This window comes from Panulirus ornatus, chromosome 65, assembly GCF_036320965.1.
Source record: "Panulirus ornatus isolate Po-2019 chromosome 65, ASM3632096v1, whole genome shotgun sequence".
In the NCBI taxonomy this organism is placed as follows: Eukaryota; Metazoa; Arthropoda; class Malacostraca; order Decapoda; family Palinuridae; genus Panulirus; species Panulirus ornatus.
The window spans coordinates 12072938-12082820 of NC_092288.1; the positions used below are offsets into that span (position 1 = coordinate 12072938).

Consider the following 9883-nt stretch of genomic DNA (forward strand, 5'->3'; position numbering starts at 1 on the left):
GGGGCAACAACTTGTGCATCAGAGAGGGGCAACAACTTGTGCATCAGAGAGGGGCAACAACTTGTGCATCAGAGAGGGGCAACAACTTGTGCATCAGAGAGGGGCAACAACTTGTGCATCAGAGAGGGGCAACAACTTGTGCATCAGAGAGGGGCAACAACTTGTGCATCAGAGAGGGGCAACAACTTGTGCATCAGAGAGGGGCAACAACTTGTGGATCAGAGAGGAGAACAACTTGCGGATCAGAGAAAAGAACAATTAGTGGATCAGAGAGAACAACTTGTGGATCAGAGAGGGCAACTTGAGCTGAGAAAAGAGGACAACTTATGGAGAAAAGAGATCAATTTGTGGATTGAAGAGAACAACCTGAACTGAGAAAGGAGAACACCTTGTGGAGCATAGAGGAGAAGAACGGACACAGCAGAACATCTCATGAAACAGAGAGAACAGAACAAGTAGAACAGTACGTCATCATCGTGTAGGTCCCCTAATGTGTGTGTGTGTGTGTGTGTGTGTGTGTGTGTGTGTGTGTGTGCGTGTGCGAGTGTGGGGGGGTGTGTGAGGGAGAGGCACTGCACCCCTGGGGCTGGGGACGGGTCTTCCTCTCTCCCTCACACTAGTCATATGAAATATTGCACTGTGGGTTACCTCTCCCCAGCAGCCAGGGGGAAGCCATTCTTCCGTCACCTGGGCCAAAGGATCAGGCTCGTATCCCCAACATCCCTGGTAATAAATACTCTTAAAAATCCCATTGTGGAGTCGGAGGTGTGTGTGTGTGTGTGCCATCAGCTGTGCTGCTCGTGGACAACTAGCCATGTGAAACCTGAACTTAAGAGGCTGGGGCTTGTACCAAGCGAGTATGACGCTATACTGCATTACGTATCTTTAACATTATCATTATTATAATCATCGTAATATTATCATTATCGTAATATCTTTATCACTATTTCTATCACTGATCATTATTCTTATCTTTGTCGCTTATTGAAATCATCATTATCATTATCGTTATGATAATTAATCAATATTATTACTGTTCTTAACACATTATCCTCCCAGTATGTGAACACTCATAGGTACATATGAGGTTAGCCTGTGTCCGCCTCACAATATGAGAGCACCCTCTTTTTACACTATATGAGGACATCCACTGACACCACACCTCACAACATGAAGACATATGTTGTATACACATCTCAGTATGAGGACACCCACTGTCTACACCTCATGATATGAGGACACTCACTGTCTACACCTTAGACATGAAGACAACTACTGTTAACACCTCATGATATGCAGATACCTGCAGTTTACACCTTATGAGAACATCTACTGTCTACACCTTAGACATGAGGACATCTACTGCTTACACCTCATGATATGAATACACCTACTGTTTCCATCTTATGAGGACACCCAGTGTCCACACCTCACCACATGAGGACACTCACTACCCACACCTCACCACATGATGACACCCACTACCCACACCTCACCACATGAGGACATCCAGTACCCACACACCACCACATGAGGACATCCAGTACCCACACTTCACCACATGAGGACACTCGGTGTCCACACCACACAACACGAAGACACCCACTGTCTACATCCACAATGGGGGGAGGCCCACTCACGCCTCCAACCTGACAACAATCACCGGACACTTTGCTCTGACTGTAAACACGCCTCCCACAATGGGTCCACACCTTGCTCCAATGTTGTACGAAGTCTGACGGCTTGAGGAAACACACGATTGACACAGGTGGAACCACTTGGTGTAGAGGTAGGTCCGTGTACCACCGCTGCAGGGGGGTATATACTCCGTCACATCACAATGTAAACACTCGAGAGAATGACACCCCACGCCACCTCACCTCCTATACAACAACTCAGACGAGCAACTGACGACGTGGCGTGTTTACTCTCTTATTCACGCCGCTAGAGGGCAGCACGACCGCGCGCACCGACTGAACCCACTCTCATTCACGCCGCAAGAAGAAGCAGACGCACTCGCTCATCCACCTACTTGGGGTACACACGCACGTACACAAACACCAAAACACTCAGCTGCTTGCTGATGATGGCTTAATCCGCCCTTCGTCCTAAGCTTAGGGATGTCTGACGACAACACTACTCAAGGTGTGACACCAGTCACTAACCAGCGACTTGCCAACTGCAAGCCTTGGTCGTTCGAATCTCTCTCTCTCTCTCTCTCTCTCTCTCTCTCTCTCTCTCTCTCTCTCTCTCTCTCTCTCGTCACAGGGTCGTCAGCTTGTCCCAGGCTCTAGCCTCTACTGAGAGAAAGAAGTGTCTCCCTATAGTTATCTATCATTTAAAGTGATGAATAATCACTGTATCTTTTTTTTTATCTACGTAATTCACTGTCACCTTATCTCCTATTTAAATATTTCACTGCTACTTAATCTCACTATTTAGTTAATTCACCGTTGCCTTACCCCTGTCTGCGTGGTAACTACAGTGACACGGATATAGCAGTGCCATTTTCGTGGCCGATACAGTGAAAGTGATTACGCAAAACTCGTCAGGCGTCTGTTGACCTGACTGGTAAAGGTGGAAAGCCTACAGGGCGAGGGATGGACAGGAGAATACCAGAGCTCTGATGTTGAGGAGAGGAGAGGTATCATAACGGCTGATCCTCGTCTGGCTGGTCTCAACACAGAGACTATGGGAAGCAGCAGCAGCCACTCCTGTGCCATTGGGCCAAGCCATATAGTACTGGGAACCGCACACACACACACACACACATACACACACACACGCACATAGACATCTCACAAGAGGAATGGTTGAAATGATACCTTTAGAAGAGAGAAAGAGAGAGAGAGAGAGAGAGAGAGAGAGAGAGAGAGAGAGAGAGAGAGAGAGAGAGAGAGAGAGAGAGAGCAGCAGCACCCACTCCACACACCACGATGGACAGAACATGGGTGGGCTGAAGAAAGGCAGATGATGATAATGATAAGAGGAGTTAATGAGACGAGAGGCCCTTCGTCTCCACCCTAGCTAAGGGAGGAGGTCAAGAAGGAACCAGCCAAGATATATAGATATGTGAGCAGTACTCCTCACTGACAAAGCCCCCGTGGGTGTGTATGAGAGATCCTCACAAGGACAGAACAAAGAGGAAGGTAATGACGCTACCTATATGGTTCTTGCCCAGCAACTGGGAAGCAGATATGTGTGGTATGGGTGATGTGATGGTGCCTAGGATGAGAGTGGAGGAACGTATGGCTATGCTCAATAGATAAGGGAGTGTCCAGGATAAGAGTGGCTATGCTTAATAGATAAGGGAGTGTCCAGGATAAGAGTGGCTATGCTTAATAGATAGATCACTTCTATCTATTCTCAACGTCAGAGCACATCACTGCTCCTGTTCCCTGCCAGTGAAAGTAATTCACTGCCGCTTTCATTCAGCACTAATGTAATTCACTGCTGCTTTCATTCACTATCAAGGTAATTCACTGCTCCTTTCACTCACTATCAGTGTAGTTCACTGCCACTTCCATTCACCAAGAGTGTAATTCGCTGGCACTTCTTTCCCATCATAGTAATTCACTGTTACTTTCTCTCACCAACGAAGTATTACATTGCCACGCTCACCCACCTTGAAAGCAATTCACTGCCACACTCTTACACCATCATGTAAATAATCTACACTCACTCACCATCACTGTAGTTCACTGCTGATTCTTCTCGTCACCAAGATATTTCACTGATACTTTCGTCACGAAACTAACTAAACTTTTAGTCTCATCATCAAACTAACGCAGTGCCAGACACCTCTCTCTCTCTCTCTCTCTCTCTCTCTCTCTCTCTCTCTCTCTCTCTCTCTCTCTCTCTCTCTCTCTCTCAGTCATGTAATTCACTGCTGCCCTTTCCCATCAATCCAGGCTTTTCACTGTCACTGCCTCTCACATCCAGCGTAACAATGCACTGTTACTATCTTTAGTTCTCCAGTGACGTATTCACTGTTTCTCGTTATTGGAATATTTCACTGCCAATACCTCTCGTTCTGTATTACTGCCTTTCATCACCGTAATAAATTATATAAATCACAACCTCCCATCATCACAGTATTTCACTGCCACTGTCTCTCATTAACTGCCCCGTATCATATCGGGGCTATCAGTGCCACTCACTCCCGCGTTGGATCACTGCCACGTCCTCCCATTATCATAATATTTCACTGTCAGTGTTTCTCATTAACGCAAAAAATTTTACCGGCACTGCAGCATATCACTGCGGTCAATCACTGTCACTGGACTTCATCGGTGCAAACGCCATTAATTCTCTGTCTGATCCAAAGTGAGGACGAGACTGTGTCTCTTCACACACCTAAAATATGCTCTCCTCATCCCTAAAACATACTCTTCACATACCTAAAATATGCTCTTCTCATCCCTAAAACATACTCTTCACATACCTAAAATATGCTCTTCTCATCCCTAAAACATACTCTTCACACACCTAAAATATGCTCTCCTCATCCCTAAAACATACTCTTCACATACCTAAAATATGCTCTCCTCATCCCTAAAACATACTCTTCACATACCTAAAATATGCTCTCCTCATCCCTAAAACATACTCTTCACACACCTAAAATATGCTCTCCTCATCCCTAAAACATACTCTTCACACACCTAATATATGCTCTTCTCATCCCTAAAACATACTCTTCACACACCTAAAATATGCTCTCGTCATCCCTAAAACATACTCTTCACATACCTAAAATATGCTCTCCTCATCCCTAAAACATACTCTTCACACACCTAAAATATGCTCTCCTCATCCCTAAAACATACTCTTCACACACCTAAAATATGCTCTCCTCATCCCTAAAACATACTCTTCACACACCTAAAATATGCTCTCCTCATCCCTAAAACATACTCTTCACACACCTAAAATATGCTCTCCTCATCCCTAAAACATACTCTTCACACACCTAAAATATGTTCTCCTCATCCCTAAAACATACTCTTCACATACCTAAAATATGCTCTCCTCATCCCTAAAACATACTCTTCACACACCTAAAATATGCTCTCCTCATCCTTAAAACATACTCTTCACACACCTAAAATACTCTCTATACGCCCCTAAAATATTACCTTTACACCCTTAAGAACATACATTTAACAGCCCTAAACTACTGTCTATATATCCTTAAAATGCTTTTCTTACAAACCTAAAACCCTGGATTTTCTCTTTACATCCCTAAATGCATTCTCCTTACATCCCTAAAATATTTGTTCAACAACTTAAAACCCTAAAATCTCTACGACCCCAAAGTTTATATCTCTAAAATGTTTCTTTGTTTCCCTAAATATCTTTTATTTTCTTTTACAATCAACAATATTTAGAATACACCCAAAGAACTGAGTTTACAACAATAGACATTGAGTTTACACTCCTAAAACTTAAGTTCACAACCCCAAAAATTACGTTTATATCCTTAAAATGTTTTGTTTATAAACATAAACAAAATATTACCTCACCTAAAAACATTCGATTTACAACATTTTAAAATCCAGTTCACAACTACAAGATGTTCTATGATACTTACATACTTGAGCTTAATAACCATAGATAAAGAACAACCTTAAAATGTTCATTCAGACCTTAAAAATATTTCATGTACAAAGACCTAAAATACTGAATGCAAAATACTAGAATGTTGTGTATCTACAACCATGAATTATTCTACAATTAAAAATAGGAGTTAGTCTAAAATCCTACGAGGTGATTAAGTTTTTATAAATGAAATACTTTGTATAGATATTTTGTTTTCTGTTAAACTGAATAAATATTTTGTTTTTTGTCATATTGAACAACTATTTTGCTTTCTACTGTATCAAACAAATAATTTGTTTTTGTCATATTGAACAAATACTTTGTTTTCTGTCATATTGAACAAATATTTTGTTTTCTGTCGTATTGAACAAATATTTTGTTTTCTGTCATATTGAACAAATATTTTGTTTTCTGTCGTATTGAACAAATATTTTGTTTTCTGTCATATTGAACAAATATTTTGTTTTCTGTCGTATTGAACAAATATTTGGTTTTCTGGCGTATTGAACAAATATTTTGTTTTCTGTCGTATTGAACAAATATTTTGTTTTCTATCGTATTGAACAAATATTTGGTTTTCTGTCGTATTGAACAAATATTTTGTTTTCTGTCATACTGAACAAATATTTTGTTTTCTGTCATATTGAACATGTTATGCTGAGGTTTTGAGAACCTGTCTCCAACCTGTCAGGTCTTTACAGGTCATGCCCTGTGAAGGACCTGGTCTTCACTTATTCCCCTACAGGTCTTAATCCACAGGTCTTATGCAGGTCCTGACCTACAGGTCTTGTAGAGTTCCTGACCACACACATCTCCCAACCATAAGCTTTTGCAAACAGGGTCCTAGCCTACAGGTTCCCTCACGCCAGGTCTTGTACAGGTCCTCCAGCCACAGAGCTTACCCCTACAGGTCATGGGCAGGTCCTAGTTCACGAGTCTTGTCCAGTTCTGGTCGACCAATGTTTAACTTGACGACGAAAAAGCTTCTTTCCCACAGATTTAGCTCTGATTACCGACCAGAGAATCTCCTTCTTCAGGTTCTTGCCCCACAGGTCTCAAAAAAATTGTCCCCACACTGCAGGTTTCGACCCCCCCCCCCTTTTTTTCTTTTTATTTACAGGTCTTTCCTCCAGACAGGTCTCAGTCAGGTCAAAGCCTTGCAACGAAGGGTCTAGTCACAGGTCTCCATCTAGCTTCAGGTCACAGGTTTTTGCTTGAGAGCTTTCGTTTTATCGGACCCCTGTATGACAGGTCTCGGGTCACAGGTTCTTGTGTGTAGGGTCGTGGTCATCAGGTCTTGGATGGACGTTCCTGGTCCAAAGCTTCTCGTCTACCAGGTCATCCGTGCAGAAGACACGCCACAGGATTGTCTCTCAGTGGTCTCGTACCACAGGACTGTCTCTCAGTGGTCTCGTACCACAGGACTGTCTCTCAGTGGTCTCGTACCACAGGACTGTCTCTCAGGGGTTTCGTACCACAGGACTGTGTCTCAGGGGTTTCGTACCACAGGATTATCTCTCGATGGTCTCGTACCACAGGACTGTCTCACAGGGGTCTCGTACCACAGGATTATCTCTCGATGGTCTCGTGCCACAGGACTGTCTCTCAGTGGTCTCGTACCACAGGACTGCCTCTCAGTGGTCTCATACCACAGGTCTCGCCCCGAAGGTCTTACTTCAACGATTTCACACCACAGGTCTCGTATCACAGCTCATATCAACAGATCTCGTCTATGGTCTCATATCACAAGACACATCATATGTCACGTGTCTCATGTCTCCCGTCACTGGTCACGCACATCACAGGTCGTGCATGACAGGTCCCACATCACAGGTCCTACATGACAGGTCTTGTACAACAGGTCCTCCACATCACAGGTCTCACATGACAGGTCTTGTACGGCAGGTCCCCCACATCACAGGTCCCACATGACCTGGTCTTGTACAACAGGTCCCCCACATCACAGGTCTTGTACAACAGGTTCTCCACATCACAGGTCCCACATCACAGGTCTGACACGACGGGTCTTGCTTTACCGAATTCTGCTTCAAAGAAAGTCTTATTGTGGAGAGAGCGAAGCAAACACTGAGGTGTGTTTAACAACGCAAACTGCCACAGACAGTTCTTGGCAACAGGGTAAATGCTCCATCCAACCCCTTCGTCAGTTTAAGGAACTACACATCTCACTTTCCCAGGTAAAAGTATTTACATCATCCATTTACATGTTTTGAGTCTACCTCATCTACTTCTGTGCTTTAGATATACCTCATCCATTCATATGTGTTACATACAACTTCAAAGATGACAAGGCAGACGTGTGAACCAAAAGGACAAGTGTTGTCTGTCTTTCCTTACATGCATAATTGTGATTTTCTTCCGTTCTCTGGATTTTCTTCGTCAAGTCAGTGAGTCTATAGAGATACGAGGGACATCCCCCAACAGGGTCCTTATCCCGCCTGCAGCTACCCAGACGTGTCTCGGGCCGTTTTGGGGAAGTCCTGGAGGAGGTTAGGGAAGATCTAGTCCCCCTCCTGACGCGTTCTAGCCACAGCGATCAACACTTCCCCTCCGTCAGGATTCACAACACTGCGATCTATGTAAGAAGCCACGACGAAAGATTCTTTCGTATCACGGTAGCCTAAATTACCCTGTGGCTCTGTGTCTGACGCTGTAGCAGGGCCCCAGGGCAGTCAGTGGTGGTGGTCCGTCCGTCCGTCCCCTTTTTTCTGACTCTCTTACGAGGAACTGTTACAAGTCCACCTCAACAGACAAGCGACGGGGTCTGTATGATGTCACGACGGAAGACATTTGAGAAAGTACTCGTGTGCCCTCAATACTGGGGAAAGAATATTCATTGTTTATAAGATTTTATATATATATATATATATATATATATATATATATATATATATATATATATATATATATATATATATATATATATATATATATATATATATATGTATAGGTAAGGTTAGAACAGAAGGAGGAAAAGTTAATTACTGGGCGGCGGTGGCGGTCGGAGCGGAGCGTGGCCTGTTGGGGGGGGAATGGCAGAGCAGCGGAGGCGAGAGGAGCGACACACGACCTTCCCCGCCGACGGCTGAGGCCAGACTGGTCGTTCGCATGTTGCTTGACCCACCCGGTGCCACCCCACACAGCCCTTCCCTCCCTCACACCACCAACATAATATTCCCCTACTTCTCCTTCTCTTTCCCCTCCCCCAACCCTCAACCTTCATCATCACACTCCCCCTCACTCCCTCTACCACAATGGCCTTCACCCTTCTCCCTCTCTGCCATCATGGTCACTCTACTGGGTCAGCGCATGACCCGACCACACGCTGCTGTGACCACTAGTCTTCTCGCTCCACTGACAGACATCCTGGCCTCCAGGAGTAATGGTCACACATATGCGTATGTTGGTCTCGTCCCGTATATGGGTCAGTATGTTGGTCTCGTCCCGTATATGGGTCAGTATGTTGGTCTCGTCCCGTATATGGGTCAGTATGTTGGTCTCGTCCCGTATATGGGTCAGTATGTTGGTCTCGTCCCGTATATGGGTCAGTATGTTGGTCTCGTCCCGTATATGGGTCAGTATGGTGGCCTCGTCCCGTATATGGGTCAGTATGCAGGCCTCGTCCCATATATGGGTCAGTATGCAGGCCTCGTCCCGTAAATGGGTCAGTGTACTTGCTTCAAACATGGCCCAGTGAGGCTTCAAGATTCGAATCTGTTTCGAATCGAAAATGAGGATTCGGTCCGATTCGGCCGCTCGGGCTCTGATTCGATATATATATATTTTTTTTTCGAATCCACGTTACTGTCTGATGATGAAGAACTCTGTGTCTCTTGTTTTCAGAAAATGTTAATTATGCTTTGTTCTCAGGACACAATTAACTCTCGTAATCATTATTCATCGAACTGAACGAATATGGGTGTAATACACATCGTATCCTTTTAACTAGCATCTGTTATTCATAGAAATGAATGATACAGATATCAATAGGTATTTCCATACACAAGGGCGTCATAGAACCTCTTCTCTCCCATGATGTAGTTAAAACATCCACGATCTACAGTTGATAAGTTAAAAAAACAAAAAAAACAAATGAAAACATAATAATTTTCAACTTATGAGAAATCTCGATTAAGGGAATGAGATACAAGAGGATAACCCCACCACATTCTGCCAATGTCTTCACCAAAAACAGAGACGACACAGATGTGGGGGGCCCCACCTTCCACTAGTGTAGAACACCCCTTCTCTCCCTCGTGCATTA

The 9883-nt window shown here is 44.1% G+C and overlaps 1 protein-coding gene across 2 annotated transcripts in view; it reads right to left on the minus strand.

Moving 5' to 3' along the window:
- LOC139746460 (uncharacterized) overlaps positions 1-8717 on the minus strand; it is a 370524-nt gene extending 361807 nt beyond the window's left edge. Inside the window, exon 1 of one of the 2 annotated variants that reach the window (XM_071657717.1) lies at positions 8605-8717. The gene's annotated coding sequence lies outside the window, so the exon portion shown is untranslated. Of the gene's footprint in view, positions 1-1712; positions 1898-8604 lie in introns of those variants that run through there. The other variant, XM_071657716.1, reaches the window with a different exon arrangement.
- Between the last annotated feature and the right edge of the window lie 1166 nt (positions 8718-9883).